The following is a 17,746-nucleotide window of genomic DNA, read 5'->3' as shown; positions in this document are numbered from 1 at the left end:
TTTTCCAAATGGTGACTGAGTATCACTTCGAACTTTGCCAACTGGCTTATGAATTGTGATTTTCAGAAGCGTATTGTGAGTTATATAGTTTGTAGAAGAAGGAAGTTAAGATATGATGCCTCTGATATGAAATTTTCTGGTAGGGTAACATTGTATCTTACTGTTTCGCTTGCAGCCTGTGGCACAAGAAAATATCTTCCTGTAATAATTTTGCATTGTAACCGCCCTTGATGGGGGTTGAAGATATCATATTACTACTTCAAAGGAGTCATAGGAACTGGGTAGACAACAACATGGTATTACCTAAAGAATTTCTCATTTATTAGGCTATGACAATTACTTGAAATTTAAAGAATGAAATATGCAGTACATTTTATCCAAATATTATTACTTCAAAAACTACCTTCCAATACGATTCTGCTAACTAGAAATTTACTACAACAATGATTTTATTAATTAGGGTCTCGGCCGGGTGAAAATGTTTTATAAGGAGCTAGAAATTTTGGCACTTACCGACAGCTATCACTCTCACTGTAATCCCAAACCACAGGACACTCACGTATATCCTAATGCCGGAAAAATAACTCAACTTTTTGCAATACAGTTTGGATTTTGATCCACTTGATACCTCGGTTGTTTAACGACTGGAGGTTTTCCGTCCGGAAAACTTCCCCCTCTCCACGTCAGTGTGCCAGAAGGCCTAACTGCTGCTATTGGAAGAGTCGGTTCTCACGAGATTCGGCAAGCAGGTACTTGCCAACTCTGCAGTATTCCTATGGGATAATATCTACAAACTACCAAACATCCACCTTGTCCTTGCCTTGTGGAGCCACCTCATCTGTGAGAACCAGCAAATATCCCTGAATTTGCTGGTTCTCAGAGTAGTTTAGACATAAGTTAGCAGAATCTTATTGTCACTGCAAAAATACTACTTACTCACTAAATTATATATTCTCTCACTAAAGTCCAACTACAGAAATTATTATTCTAATATCAAAGTCTTTTCTCCTGAAAAAAATCTTAAATCTAAAACACAAAAAAAATCAATCAATAAATAAATAATCAAATACTACTCATGTCACACTACCCCCTTCTTTGCAAAAGGGTGACTATCCCTCCCGATCGCTTCTCACTTCATACTTTTGATTGCTTTTCACTTCACACTTGCCACAATAACACTTTGCTGTACTGCACTGGTTGAGCGGTGTCAACCAAAGGGATGGAGCTGCTTGCTGGTGGAATCGCAGTTGGGGGCGCTGTGTTGAGCGGCTTGACTGCTACAGGTACTGTTGCCGGTTCCGGGCGTGCTGGACAGAGCACGCGCCTCCATCGTGGTAGTGAAGTTGGCGTGCGACCACACACCTGGAAGTAGCACCTCTCGTACAAGCAGTAGGCTCCCAACAGCGCCAGAAAAAGGAGTGTCAGTCCTCCACAGATGAACTTCATGGTGTAGTCCTCGGCCGACGTCGGTTGCAGCTTCTTAGTCTGCTGCACAGCATACATGAGATTGGAGATAGCTATCTCATCCACGCCGATCGGTCCAGGGGAGAGTTGGCCTTCTTGTTGTTGCTCTCGTATACTTGTCCGCAGTCGAGAGGCCAAGCTGGAGTCGTGAGCCAGTGTCAAGAGTGGTGGAAGGTAGATATCAAATGGTTTCTGATGAGTGTCCGAATGACCCATGTTTCGAGCGGGAGCCAGAATCTGATATTTGGGGTTGCTAATGGTACAACCCCGAACTGCTTTTAGGAGACCAGTTCCCCGTAACTTGAATTCTTCAACATTCATTTTCCCGTTGGACTGACACTGTGAGATGAAACATTGTTCCAATGTTGTGGCTAGCCACACCCAAATGTCTGGCGGATCGTCGGCCAACACCTTGAGAGTCTCCTTGACACTCTGGTGTTCGCCCAGGAATAGAGAGCTGAGACACGATGGGTAGTGTCTTTTGTAAACTGGTGTCCGGATTGGGCATAGCGTGATTGTTCCCGGCTCACATCTCTGTAGCATCTCGGAAGAGAAGGTAGCGTAGCGGTCTCGATCCTGGGAGATGAGTAGCAAGTTATGACTCAGCTCATAACGCACTGAAGAATGGCTGCTTTAGTCTCGCACTGGTAGTGTAGTGAGTGGTCTGGAACACTTTTTACCTTCATCTAAAAGTCTGGTGTAACAGTCAGAAAAGTTCTATCACAACAGTCACAGTTATCACACAGATATGGGAAGTGCCAGTCCCAAATGATATTGTTCGTTTCTAGCTCTCTGGGGGAAAGGATAACCGACCGAGCCCTTCACAATTTTTACTGATCTAAAATTAACAAATCTATACCTAATCATTTATCCAATTAAACTCAAATATAAACTCAAACTCCAATATAAACTCAATCCTGGAATAATTATCATTTCAGACAAAATCTATATTTGAGTACTAATAGCCTAATTCATTTCCAAAGTCCTAGTCAACCCTTTATGTAATAGCAATATCATTTTCAACTCTAATACTAAAGTTCTATAAAAATTACTCTCAAGCACTTCTGCACCTAATTAACAATAAGAACACATAATTATCTATTAACTATCATCTATAATAAAATTCCATTCAATCAAGTATATAACATCCTTCCTATAATACCAAACAATAGTATCAGAATATCCTTGTCTTCATAATTCATTCCTATACTTTAATCCATTCATAATAGTTTACAATAACAATAGTCTAATTTTTATACACGTCTGCTTTTTAACATCTGTTCCTCATCTTCATCATAACAATAACATAAACAGTAGATCATTCATCTCCCTCACCGGGTCAACTTTGTTCACAAACAAGGCTACTGCTGTTTGTGTTATTTTCTTCTTCTTCTTCTTCGTCAATATGTTGTAGGTCGTTCCACACAACTTACTGTATATCTATAGTCCATCGTCACTAATCCTATAGGTTCGTCGTAGATGTTTTTCTGATGATGAAGGATTGCATTGTCTCACGGCCAGTAGCAACTTTATACTTCTCTATCTTTTTTGAAGGCTGATCTTTCGTCCTTGTCGAAAATCTTTTCATTCATCTAATATAATATAACTACATAATTCTATTCTAATTCATCATCTGGCCAATACCTAAAGGTTAATTCATCCCTCTCATTCAACTCATTTATAGAATAACACATAATTATCGCACAATTATTCCACTGAGATCTCTCTTATACTCAATTACTCAGATCACTCTTTCTCCATTTCACTTTTCTCCACATTCAGCTAGCTGAATTCTTAAAATAAAGCAGTTTAGAGTCTCGCTGCAGACAATTTCCTTTCATGTTTTATCAATTCAAATCAATAGTACATTTCTGAAATCTATTCCATTATGATGATGAGCAGTTTAATGCCTTACTTGGGGCATTTGTTTGTTTACTAATTATCCTGACTCCTCAATAATAAGAACAGTCTACTCGATCCAACTGTCCAATAATTATCAAGCTGTCATAACATAATTAGTTTGAACTTCTAATGCAAATTTCTACATCCATCGAAAGCATTACTCCTAGCTTGACTTCTAGTGAAATGAGGTGATCGTTCAACTATTCTACTTCTACCTGGAGGGTAGAGTGGGTCTTCTCTCTCATCCAACACGGGGCTAGGGAGATTTTCTTCTTCTTCCTCCTCGACATTTTCTTCAATATTTTCTACCACCTCTCCTCGTTCAAACTCTTCGGCTTCAAGTTCGTCATCCTCATCCTTGGGTGCACGATAATCGATGAACTCCTCATTCCTCCTATGATCGAGATCCTCATCATTCCCAGCTATGTCTTTATCTGACAACAGTTCATTTTCTTGTTCAAAAACCTCCATTTTCTTATAACATGGTTTCATCCTATTAATATGTACTATTACTCTTTTTCCATCCGATAAATTTATCATATAATTTACATCAGATAGCTTCTTACTAACAACATAGGGTCCCTCCCAAGGAAGGTGGAATTTCGCTGAGTTTCCTGGTTTAACAGCTGGCTCTAACAGATACACTAAATCTCCTTCCTCAAAACTCCGAAGTTTTCTACTGAGATTGGCTTGCGTCATTCGTTTTTGCGCCGCTTGTATAGCTCGTTCATTTGCTATTTTGTATGCTTCTGAGAATCTTTCCTTCAACTCTTTCAGATGAAACTCAGTAGTTTTTCCGCGAACCTCATCTGGTATGACACACGATCCTGGAAGCACTATTTCTCGTCCATATAGCATGAAATGAGGAGAATAACCGATAGATGCATGAGGTGTGGATCTGTATGCTATCAGGGCATAAGGCAACCAGGTGTCCCAATCAGTACCGTCTCTTTTTACGAAATGTGCTATGGACTCGTTCAGGGTACGATGTAATCGCTCAATTCTACCATTACATTCCGGATGATACGGTGTCATTCTGATTTTGTCAATACCCAGCATTTTACAAGTTTCCACAAATAAACTGGATAAAATGTTTCGGCCTTGATCACTCAGTAGATGGTTGGGTACACCGTGTTGAGTTATAATGTTGGTGATGAAGACTTTAGCTATTGTTTCAGCTGTTTGATTGACGATGGGAATGACCTCTGCATAACGCGTAAAATGATCGATAAAACTAACATAGTATTTGTTTCCATTCCTTGTTGTTGGAAGTGGGCCGACTACGTCCATCGATACAAGGTTGAAAGGATAACTCGGCTCTCCAGCGGGTTGGACAGGGGCTTTCAAAGACACGGGAGTTTTGTGACGAGCACATTCATGACATTCTGCTACAAACTTTCTCACATCTTCTCCTAGTGCGGGCCAATAGTATCTCTGTTTCACACGACTAGCGGTTCTCTCTTGTCCTGAGTGTCCCGCCCAAGTGGTGCTGTGATTTAGTTTCAACACAGTTGTTCTTAGTGTTTTAGGGACAGCTAATTTCCAGTGAGACGGATCGTCATTTTTGTTGGTCCACCATACTTATCCATTCTCTATTTGACCCAGATTTGATTCCAACAATTTATTGCACCAATCATCATGCAGCTGTTCGGCTACAACACAATCTTCCGATAATCCTTCTATTTGTACTCCATTTACGGCATGACTGAGAGCATCTGCATTGGAGTGTCTTTTACCAGGCTTATGAACCACGTCGTACTGAAACTCAGCCAATCTCAGAGCCCACCTGGTTAGTCTGAATGAAGGGTCGCTCAGACTTAGTATCCATTTCAGAGCTGCATGGTCGGTGACTAGCGTGAACTTCCTTCCTAAAAGATAGCATCAAACTGTTTTGTTGCATACATAACAGCCAGCAGTTCACGTTCTGTAGTACTATAATTTTTCTCGGCATCATTCAATTGTCGACTGGCGAATGCTACAGGCCTCTCTCTGTTATCTGTTTGCTGTGAAAGTATCGCGCCAATCGATGTGCTCGACGCGTCTGTTGCAACAATAAATTCGCGATCAAAGTCAGGGAATATAAGAACATTCTCCGAACACAATAATTTCTTCAATTTTTCGAATGATTCCATCTGTTGTGGCCCCCATACAAAGTCTACTCCTTTCTTCGTTAATTGTGTTAGGGGTTGAGCTATTAAGGCAAATCCATCGATAAAACGTCGATAATAGCCGGCTAAACCAAGCCAACTCCTGACTTCTCGCATGTTCTTCGGCTCAGGGTATTGTTTAACCGCCTTGATTTTCTCCGGATCGGGTTCCACTCCTTCCGATGTCACCAGGTGACCCATATAACGAACACAACTTTTCACAAAATTGCACTTTTCGAGATTCACTTTTGAATTAGCATTCTCGAATATCGCTAACACGTGAGCTAGACATTCTGCATGTTGGTTGATTGTTTGACTGTGAACTATTACATCGTCAAAATAAACAAAACACTCTGTTCCTAGAATTTCGGCCAGGAGGGAGTCCATCAATTTTTGGAATGTATGAGGGGCACCTGTCAATCCAAAAGCCATTCTCTTATACTCAAAATGCCCACCGATGGTTGTGAAAGCAGTCTTTTCTTGGTCCTCTTCTGCTATTTTTATTTTTTTGCAAATCCAAAGTTGAGAAATATCTACTATTGCCTAGTCCTTCAAGTGTCTCATTTATAAGCGGTAATGGATATGCATTTGCTTCAGTAACTGAATTTGAAAGCCCAAAATCTGAACAGAAACGATATTTGAGGCTTCCATCGGTTGTTTTCTCTCTTACAAGTACAACCGGTGCACTCCAAGGACTGTTTGATGGTACAATTAAACCTTCATTCAGCATTTCGGCTATATGCTCTTCCACTACTGGGTGCATGTGGTAAGGTACTCAATAGGGTCTTTTCGCAATCGGTCGTTCTTCAAATGTGGGGATATGATGTTCAACGGGTACATTACATCCCTCTAATCCTGGCTCTTCAAATGTTGTGATATAGCGCTTTAATACTTTACTTATTAACGCAGCTTCTTCAGTCTTTAGATGTGATAAAGTCTCATCAATTTGTTTTTCTAATTTTGAATTATTTTCATCCATTGATACAGATGCTATCTGTAAAGAGGGTTCAGTAATGCTCACAGGCTCTGCAATACCCATACATTTATTTTTTAATAGCTGTACTGGATACGGATTAAGGTTTATAACTTTAACAAATGAGATTGAATTGTTGACATGCTGAACACTACGAGCAACCCTTATTCCAGGCAGTGGATCCAGTGGGGGTTCAATGAATATAAGCCCTTCCTTGATTACATCTCTCAGAGTAGCATCGATCAAATATATGCTGTAGCCAGTCTTACTTGATCATTTAAACAATGGGTCTTTCTTGGCATTCCGCGATCTTTGAACTCAGACCTCCTCCTGTCATGGAGTGGATGGGTGGTGTTGGATGGGGCATTACAGCTTATAGTTTTCCCACTTTCATTTTCACTAACACAATCACAAAAATATGATGTTTCAATATTATTGTATGACTCATTTTGAACTTCACCTACTTTCTCACCTCCAAATGTTATTGAATTATTACCTACATCGATAACTGCGTACAATTGGGATAACAAATCCCAACCAAGCAAACCATCCTCTTTAATCTCAACATTGGCGATAAGAAATCTATGTTCAAACTTGAACTTTAAGACATTTATTTGTAAAACTTGTGCTCCTATCACTGCTAAGTTCATGCCTGTCACACCCTTAGCAACAGCTTTCTCCTCTATTAGTTTCACACCTGAAATAGCCTCTTTCAAAATAGATATCTCTGCGCCGGTGTCAACTAAGAATGTTTTGCACTGACCTTAAATCTTGATGGTAACGTGACTTCCTCTACCGCGAGTTGATACTCTTGGAACTATATTGCAATGCCCCTCTCCATGATTAGGCTGAGTAGTTGGGCGACTCCCAGCCAATCTTAGTTTTCCGAGTGCTGTGGTTTTTGGGCACTAATGTTTTCATTTTTCACAGGAGCAGCGCGTTTAGTGCAATTATACGCTGTATGAGACGATTCTCCACAAACAAAACAGTATCTCACAAATTTATTGTAGAATTTACGCGGTTGTGACTCAGAAAAATTCCTCTGCTTATTTGGGGAATGGTCTGTTCCCGTGTTGGTACATTCCCTAGCAAAGTGACCCATCCTACCACATGCAAAGCAAGGTCCCTTCTTATCAGACTGTCTGAACTGTGTATTTGGATTGCTCTTAAAATATCTGTATGATTTCACATTCTGATCCTTCTTAAATGAAACAGCGAACACGTTGTCTTGATTTACTGCGGTCGCTTGTTCAACTCGTTCGGCTACAACTACCGCCTCTTCCAAGGTTTTTGGGGGATGAACTTGTAGGGTTATGGACGCGGAACCAAATAATCCTCGTATGAAAGCTGTCAAAACCGTTCTATCTAGTTGGAGGCGAGCTTATTTAGCTTCTGTAGGATGATCGTTGGGGATTGGTATTGCCTTTAAGCCTTATTCTCGACAGCGATCCGCATACGCGCGTATTGGCTCATTCTGGTGTTGTTTAATCACACTTAACACGAATAAATGACTTTCAGGTTCTCGTAACTCTTTGAATCTTTCTAGAAGAACTTTTTCATACTTGACAAAAGTTGCTCCCTCGGATAATAATTTGGGATGAGTATTCAAAAAGACAGACGCAGCCTCAGATGTCTTTAATTTACATATGAGCTTTTTATCGTTATCAGACCAATTACCAGACTGTGCTACAAATTTTAAATTTTGAATGAATTCCTCTACTTTTTGTCCACCTTCTTCACCTGAAAATGTTCTTACAAGTGATTGTAAACCTAAATCCTTACGTACTAAGGTTGTTGGTCGAACCTGTTGACTGTTTGAAGCATTAACAGTGTCTAACTCTTGCTGTAATCTAGCCTTTTCTAAGTGTTCACATTCTGATTGTGCCCTAAGTTGTCTCAATTGTTCTTGTAAACACTCTATTTCTGATCTATCTACATTTTGAACAGGTGGATCAGGTTGTACTTCATTCATCTTGAAGGGTTGACTTGAAATCTTAAATTTTGAATGGTTTCTCTGAAAAATCTTATTTCTATTAATCTAACAATTCTATTTCCATCTAAGATCTGATTATAATAAAGTAATCAACATTCACTTTCTCAATTAAATCTATTTTCCAATTCAAATTTTCTATTATTTTCTCGTTTCTAACAGTGAATTTTTGTCCCATGACTCCGAACTGGTTTGATAGACATTTTTGCAGTCTATCCCACCTCACGCCACCAGTTTTGTAACCGCCCTTGATGGGGGTTGAAGATATCTTATTACTACTTCAAAGGAGTCATAGGAAATGGATAGACAACAGCATGGTATTACCTAAAGAATTTCTCATTTATTAGGCTATGACAATTACTTGAAATTTGAAGAATGAAATATGCAGTACATTTTATCCAAATATTATTACTTCAAAAACTACCTTCCAATACGATTCTGCTAACTAGAAATTTACTACAACAATGATTTTATTAATTAGGGTCTCGGCCGGGTGAAAATGTTTTATAAGGAGCTAGAAATTTTGGCACTTACCGACAGCTATCACTCTCACTGTAATCCCAAACCACAGGACACTCACGTATATCATAATGCCGGAAAAATAACTCAACTTCTTGCAATACGGTTTGGATTTTGATCCGCTCGATACCTCAGTTGTTTAACGACTGGAGGTTTTCCGTCCGGAAAACTCCCCCCTCTCCACGTCAGTGTGCCAGAAGGCCTAACTGCTGCTATTGGAAGAGTCGGTTCTCACGAGATTCGGCAAGAGGGTACTTGCCAGGTCTGCAGTATTCCTCTGGGAAAATATCTACAAACTACCAAACATCCGCCTTGTCCTTGCCTCGTGGAGCCACCCCATCCGTGAGAACCAGCAAATATCCCTGAATTTGCTGGTTCTCAGAGTAGTTTAGACATAAGTTAGCAGAATCTTATTGTCGCTGCAAAAATACTACTTACTAACTAAATTATATATTTTCTCACTAAAGTCCAACTACGGAAATTATTATTCTAATATCAGAGTCTTTTCTCCTGAAAAAAATCTTAAATCTAAAACACAAAAAAAATCAATCAATAAATAAATAATCAAATACTACCCATGTCACAGCATGATGGAAGAATATAATTTTTCCTAATTGTTTCTCTATTCGTGTTGAGTAGTGCATGTTTCCCTGGTATTATTGTTCATGGGAATAATATTACCAGCAGTCAGATAAATTTTAAGGTCGATTGCCTTTTTCGGAGTTGCAATTATTTTGAATGTATGCAGAGAGAAGTGCATGCCTTCTAATGAGGCGGACAGTTAGAGCTGAATCTTGCAAGCAGACAAGTACCTGTATTGAAAGTGCAAGGCCTTGAGCAGAAAAAAGTACATGCATTCTGAAGAGGCATACAATCAGAACTGCATTTCGCAAGCAAACAAGCGCCTATATTGAAAGTGCAAGGTTTTTGACAGTGTCCAAAGTACATCAAGTTAACTCTAACATATTGCTTCAGGTCGCATACACGTTGTATTGGGAAATACATTTTAAAAGATCGAGGTTATTTGTAAAGTTTAAGGTTTGGGCGAAGCAATTTCAATGAGACAGAATGCATTTCAAGCGGGATGTATTTTGTATATAAGACGTAGAATTTCAGCAATTTATTATCAGTGTCAATCCAGCAATTCGAGCGTTCACCAACTTTTGTGATTTTCTCGTTCAATCTCCATTCCATCTTACTATTACCAATGGAGTCTGGAAAAGTTCCTGTGAGTATACACGCTTTTACTAATGAATTATTGTGGAAATTATTTTCTATTCTTGATCTATGCTGAGAAATTTAATCTTTGTAATAAGTTTATACAATTATAACTTGATACAATTCTTTCCTTTATTATTAATATAAAGCAATAGCTTGCATGTGTTTATTATTGAAGCCTAATTAATGGCTAAATGCACATGATTCTATTTAATTCATGAACGATTTGACAATTTATTGAGGTATCTTTATTAAAAAAAGTATAATATATATTGCATGATAGCTTTTTTCCAATGAAGCCGCAAAGTCAACATTTTAAGTTCGAAAATTGAAGAACAGAAGGTTTATTAATGAGTGCATTACAAAATTTGAAATATTTTCAATAACTTTTAATTGCAACTAGCAGGTAGCCTTCTTAACTCTGCAATGATCTAAATGAAATCTTGATAGAATTTGAGAATTTAGCTATTGTTCTCAGTAAGTTAATAATCTATACTGTATGTAAAATTCGAGTTGATCTGGCATTTCTGGATGATATAAGATTTCTAACCATACATGAATAATAATAAACCCAATTTTTTCCTTTATTAATTGAGTGATAGCTTGCTTGTACTTTTATTCATTAGATAGCTCAATGTGCATGATTCTATTGAATTCATGAATGATTGACAATTTATTGAGGTATCTTTATTGAAAAAGTATAATATATTTTGTACAATAGCTTCTGTCATGAAGCCTTGGAGTTAGCATTCAGAGTAGAAAGATTGAAAAGCAGAGGATCTATTACAGCATTGATGTTATCATATGAAATTCAGAGACTCATGCTATACCAAATAGAATTTGTCAGAACCAATCATCATTACATGCTTACTTTCTCAAACTTCTTCTTTCTCTATATATACATTTTTCTCATCCTTTACCCTTCTGAAGGTCCTCTTTCGATTTTGGATGATATCGTCTCATTGCGGAAGCCCGCTCACTACACTTTTCTCGCAGATGCGAAGTCTAAGTCCTCGAGCACCGTGTGTCCTCCTGGGGTCCGGATCGGTCTCGGAGCTCTCGCAAAGGCTTTCCTTAGCCTTACTTGAGGTCCTCTTTCGATTCCTGATGGAATCGACACGTTGCGGGGGCCCGCTCACTGGGCTTCTCTCGCGAACGCCGAGTCTAAGTCCTCGAGCACCAGGTGTCCTCCTGGGGTCCGGATCGGTCTCGGAGCTCTCGCACAGGCTTTTCCTAGCCTTACTTGAGGTCCTCTTTCGATTCCTGATGGTATCAACACGTTGCGGAGGCCCGCTCACTAGACTTCTCTCACAGACGCGAAGTCTAAGTCCTCGAGCACCGGGTGTCCTCCTGGGGTCCGGATCGGTCTTGGAGCTCTCGCCAAGGCTTTCCTTAGCCTTACTTGAGGTCCTCTTTCGATTCCCGATGGAATCGACACGTTGCGGGGGCCCACTCACTGGACTTCTCTCGCGAACGCCGAGTCTAAGTCCTCGGGCACCAGGTGTCCTCCTGGGGTCCGGATCGGTCTCGGAGCTCTCGCAAAGGCTTTCCTCAGCCTTACTTGAGGTCCTCTTTCGATTCCTGATGGAGTCAACACGCTGCGGAGGCCCACTCACTGGACTTCTCTCACGACTTCAAGTCCTCGGGCACCAGGCGTCCTCCTGAGGTCCGGATCGGTCTCGGAGTTGCTGGAAAGGCTTTTCCTATCCTTCCTTGAGGTCCTCTTGCACTTCGAGGCTCCGCTGGTGATGTACCAATGTGTAGTCAGGTTTCGACCAAAACCTGACGTGTCGCTGTTGGTCGAAACAGGTAGTCCGTCGTCTAAATACATTTTAGACGTCAATCAGCACTCGTCTAAATGGATGCTGAGCAGTGGAGCTTACAGTGCCTGGGATTAATCGTCTCTGATCTCAAACACAACTACCGGTCGCTGAAGGACTCGGAGTACACTCTACTACAAGACGTACTGTGTTGCTAGCTGCATGCTGCTTCCTTCTCACCTCACTCGACCGCTCGCACTGGATTTCCAAACTCGACTGCCTCCTGCTAGCCTTTCTCGAGCCTCCCTCAGTGACCGTGAGGGAGGGGAGAGAGGATGCGCAGCACCGCTGAGCGGTAGGCCAGCAGCTGGCTTGTTCGTTGACCCCTTTGATTCTATCAAAGATAACCATGCGTCAAATAAATGAGCCTTAAACTCAATTCCTTTCACTAGTTACGATATACATCGTGACACACTGTTCCTACTAAGGGAAGGGGGGGAAAGAAATGGGGAGGAGAGGAGGGGTGAGGATGGAAAGGGTAAACGGCTGACAGAATGTCCCAAAAGGCTGAATTCATTCTGCCGCCTCTCCGTTGGTCATAGTAGACCGAGCACAAACTGGGCGCCAGGTTGACTCCTTGCCAACCGGTGGTGGTGCGTCGGCACCATCCGAAGAAATCAGCAAGCTATCTGGCCAGGTCCTCGGCCTAGCTTTCGAACGAGATATCGAAGATCTGCGACGTGCTTTCGCACTGCGTGGAGACGCCGTGCTTCCGCACTGCAAGGGACTGCCGTGCTTTCGCACTGCAACGGGGGACGCCGTGCTTCTGCACTGCGATGAAACGCCGTGCTTTCGCACTGCGAAAAAAAGGATGCGGTGCTTTCGCACTGCAGAGTCGCCGTGCTTCCGCACTGCCCCAGACGCCGTGCTTCCGCACTGCAGGTGAGATTCGCAGTGCTTTCGCACTGCTAGGAACCGCCATGCTTTCGCACTGCAAGGAAACGCCGTGCTTTCGCACTGCAAAAAAAAGGACGCAGTGCTTTCGCACTGCAGAGTCGCCGTGTTTCCACACTGCCCCGGACGCCGTGCTCCCGCACTGCAGGTGAGAGTCGCAGTGCTTTCGCACTGCTAGGAACCGCCATGCTTTTGCACTGCAAGGAAACGCCGTGCTCTCGCACTGCAAAAAAAAAGGACGCAGTGCTTTTGCACTGCAGAGTCGCCGTGCTTCCGCACTGCCCCAGACACCGTGCTTCCGCACTGCAGGTGAGAATCGCAGTGCTTTCGCACTGCTAGGAACCGCCATGCTTTCGCACTGCAAGGAAACGCTGTGCTTTCGCACTGCATAAAAAAAGGACACAGTGCTTTCGCACTGCAGAGTCGCCGTGTTTCCACACTGCCCAGGACGCCGTGCTTCCGCACTGCAGGTGAGAGTCATGGTGCTCTCGCACTGCCAGGAGGGGCGGGTAACACAGAGTACAAAAACACTCAAAACACAAAAACACACAAAACATAAAAGGTGAACAGCACCTCTGACTGGCTCTGAGAGCTCGAGTCATTGCGGTGTTTACATGCCCGCTGACTTGCCGGGAAACTGGCCCCTGCTTTTACACTAGGAAACAGAGCTCGCGCTCTGCTGGAGGGCTGTGTTTGCACACAGCGAGGCACGAGGATTTTCGCCCCGTCTGGACAAGCCGTGCTCGCGCACTGCAGGATAAAGGGTAACACAGAACACAGAAACACAAAAACATAAAAACACACGAAACATAAAAGGTGAACAGCACCTCTGACTGGCCCTGAGAGCTCGAGTCGTCGCGGTGTGTACATGCCCGCTGACTTGCCGGGAAACTGGCCCCTGCTTTTACACTAGGAAACAGAGCTCGCGCTCTGCTGGAGGGCTGTCTTTGCACACAGCGAGGCATGAGGATTTCCGCCCTGTCTGGACAAGCCCTGCTCGCGCACTGCAGGATAAAGGGTAACACAGAACACAGAAACACAAAGCAGGGCTTTCGCCCTGCAGGCCGTGCTTGCGCACTGCGTGCCGTGTTTTGACACTGCCGCGGTGTTCCCACACCCCGAAGGTGTGCGTCCGTGTAATGACAATCCAGACACACACTGACTGATGTGTCATGCTTGCGCACGACGTTCGGACGAGCTAGCAATCTGGCTGCAGTGTTCCCACACTGCTGTGGTCAAGCTCGCACACTACCCTTGCCGGGCTTTCGCCCTGCGGGCCGGGCTTTTCACCCTGCATGCCATGCTTGCACACTGCGTGCCGTGCTTGCACACTGCGTGCCGTGCTTGCGCACTGCGTGCCGTGCTTGCGCACTGCCACGGTGTTTTCACACTGCCACAGTGTTTCCACACCGCGAAGGTGTGCGTCCACGTAATGACAATACAGACACACACTGACCGATGTGTCATGCTTGCGCACGATGTTTGGACGAGCTAGCAATTTGGCTGCAGTGTTCCCACACTGCTGTGGTCAAGCTCGCGCACTACCTTTGCCGGGCTTGCGCCCTGCGCGGCCATGCTCTCGCAACTGCCTAACTTCGCCGTGCTTGCGCACTGCATTTGCCGGGCTTGCGCCCTGCGCGGCCGTGCTCACGCACTGCCAAACTTCCAGCATCAGACAGCTTGGATGAATCTTCTACACGACCAGGAACTTGTCGTGGTCTCAGCAATAGTCAGCTGAGATACAGCTCCAATAATCCTAGGAGCTCGTCGAGGAAGTAGACTCAAGTTGTAGTCCCCATCCTCAAGAAGAAACGTGATACACAACAATGTAACACTTCACAGGAGGCAGAAGTTGATAGAGGCGAATTGGAGTCCAGGAAAATTACCAAGTGTCAGAGTGATGGATACTCTCAGTTAGTTCAGTGTATCAGCATCTTATTGTTCACAATAAAATATGAGAGATGATAATATGATGAGGAATACTGAATTATATGGTTGACTTGAAGCCACTAGTTGTGATGTTACACCACATATTTCAATTTTACATCACAATTAAATGTGGTCGAAATAATAATTTATTTTCGATCTGTTATGAGGATTACAGCCTTCTCACTATATCACAATAATAAAATCGGAACTATAAATTTCAACTCAATATTCCACTTCTCACTGTTCATTACAATAACGAAATCAATCACATGATTTACTTATGCAAAGTAACCATCCATTGGATATAAATGACAGTGTGTTTTTTATAACAGACAAAACCTGCTAATTAATTTACAATCAGTGAACATTTATTGCTCAATCTCTCTTTCTCATTCCAAGACTTATTTCACCCCGAAATAAATCTTAATTTATTTTTTCAAAGTAATTATTCACACAAGGTGTGTATAATGACACAACAGCTGTTAATTAATTCACACTCAGTAAATATTGATTTTCCGAAAAACAATCACAACAATCAGCACAAACAGTAATAATTGAATGAATTAATGCACCGTCGATAATAACTCATGATGGTAGGCTGAGTAAAAATTAGATTCACTCTCGAGACGTGATCTAATTCCAAAACTAACAACAGCACGATCAAACTGAGACTGAATCAATAAAGCCGCGTCCACACTATGTCGATCGACACCGATCAACAAAGTCGATCGACAATGTCGAACAAGTCTGGATGTGTCGCTCGACATTGTTGAGCGCTGTCGAGTCGAGTCGAACGCAACCCGATTCAGGTCGGTCCGGATCAAAGAAAGTCGAGTCGAACACACCAGTGTGGACGTGTCGATCTTGTCACTGCCATTTTAGAAAATAGAATAGTGATATACTGTTGTGAATTAGTGAATATACTGTTGTGAATATACTGTTAGTGAATATACTAGTTAGTGAATAGTGAATATACTGTTGTTCAAGTGCTTACATTTTTATTGAAAATGAATTGGATTCATTCAATTCATTCTAAAAAAGTTTTTAAAGCCTGCATCACATCTATATTCTAGATTTAATTTGTCAACATCATCCAGCAATAAATCTTCCATAAATTCCTCTGTACTATACTTTTTTCTGCCTCGAACAAGGCTAGGCCGTACCCAAAATCTCCGCGGGCGAAGATCTTTTTGGCTTCCCAAGATGGCAATAAGAATTGCAGCAGAAGCCGCTGCTCCAGCATCTTCATCATCACTCATTTTATATAAAAACTCGATTCTTATTTAAAATAAAACACTCGATTAAATATAAGCTGACTAAGATAAAACACTAAACACTAAAACACTTAAAACACTAAAACACTTAAAACACTCGATTATGCATGAACATTTATGATGGTTGTCGATCGACTCGTCCACATGTACTGAGGCAATTTTGTCGAGTGACACAGTCGAAGGTGTCGAACGACTTTATCGATCGACCGGGTCGACAGAGTCGATCGACATAGTGTGGACACGGCTTAACAGTAGAATATCTGGAAAAACTAGAATTTACATGAATTCAATTTTATAAATTGTTATTGAAAAGGAGAAGTAATTCTCTCCTACAGACTAGAAGCTTGGCGATAGCAGTTAGCCAGTTGAGATAACGTTTATCTTATCTGTACAGCACAGCACAAACAACTTTTTGATCCAACATAGAATTAATTCCAATTGAAATAATAATTATTTCATTCCAATTTATAGTAAGTCCTCCGACTTTATTTTCAAGTGAAATATTAGAAAATATGAATCATAATCTGAAGCTAATAACCCCCGATTGTAGTACATCTCGACTCACAATCAAACGCAATTCATTCATTCCACATGAATAATTAATTGCAACGTAATTCACTTTTATCCCACAGTATAATAACGTCTGTTAATTAACTGCATCGTAACACTTCACACGGATTAAAGCAATTACCACCAGCTTCATTAAATGATTTCAATTATTATTACAACCATTACCTCATGGTTAAAATATTATTTGGATCATACTGATCTATAATATTTTCTAATATTCTCTATCCACTCATTTCGCCATCAACTATTTATGGCAAATGGAAAACAAGCTACTGCAAGTTTTGTTCGTTAACCTGTACTTGGTTACAACAATATCGGTAATATACCAATCAAGAAAATTTCGTCTAGTTGGAATCGACTTTGGCTGTTATTAACTAGTCATAGACTGTAGAAAACTTTCCTGATTACCCTTGCTTGGTCACATCATAATATTGTAGATAAATTTCAAACAGAAATTATTGAGGTTGGCTTCAGATCAAAAGAAACGTATTGATTTGTCAATAATAATTTTTCCATTTAATTCAGCCAGTGCTTTATGACTGATTATAATTGTTAAACAATAATGGTTGGGTTGCCATTTAGTTTAAATAAAACCCTATTTTATGGGAAAAATAAAACGGAATATGCTTTTTCCTTTTCTCTCTTTCAATATATTATTGACAAATTTCTTTCAACAACAATAAATTATGTCAGTCTATCAATATTTTCATTATTTTCGGAATCGTGCTAATGCTATTAATTTTCAAAATTCGGCTAATAAATTCGTGCTAATAATTCTGAATTAATTTTCTCCAATTTCTATGCAATTTTGTCTTTGACAACAACATTTAATTTCCTCATTTTAAATGGGATAATTTATGGATCAAAAATAGCTCTAAAGCTGTGATATGATGGAACTCTTATGATATTCACCCCTTCTCGCCTCTTACCTCCTTATTGGCGGCGCGTGACACCTCTCTGGTATCGCATCCTCCGGATAGGCAGCGACCCTCAATAGACTCGCTCGGCCTCCTGCTGTCCATCTGCTTGAATTCCGTCCACCTTTT

The sequence above is a fragment of the Nilaparvata lugens genome, chromosome X, assembly GCF_014356525.2.
Source record: "Nilaparvata lugens isolate BPH chromosome X, ASM1435652v1, whole genome shotgun sequence".
Lineage (NCBI taxonomy): Eukaryota > Metazoa > Arthropoda > Insecta > Hemiptera > Delphacidae > Nilaparvata > Nilaparvata lugens.
This window is presented reverse-complemented; position numbering follows the sequence as displayed.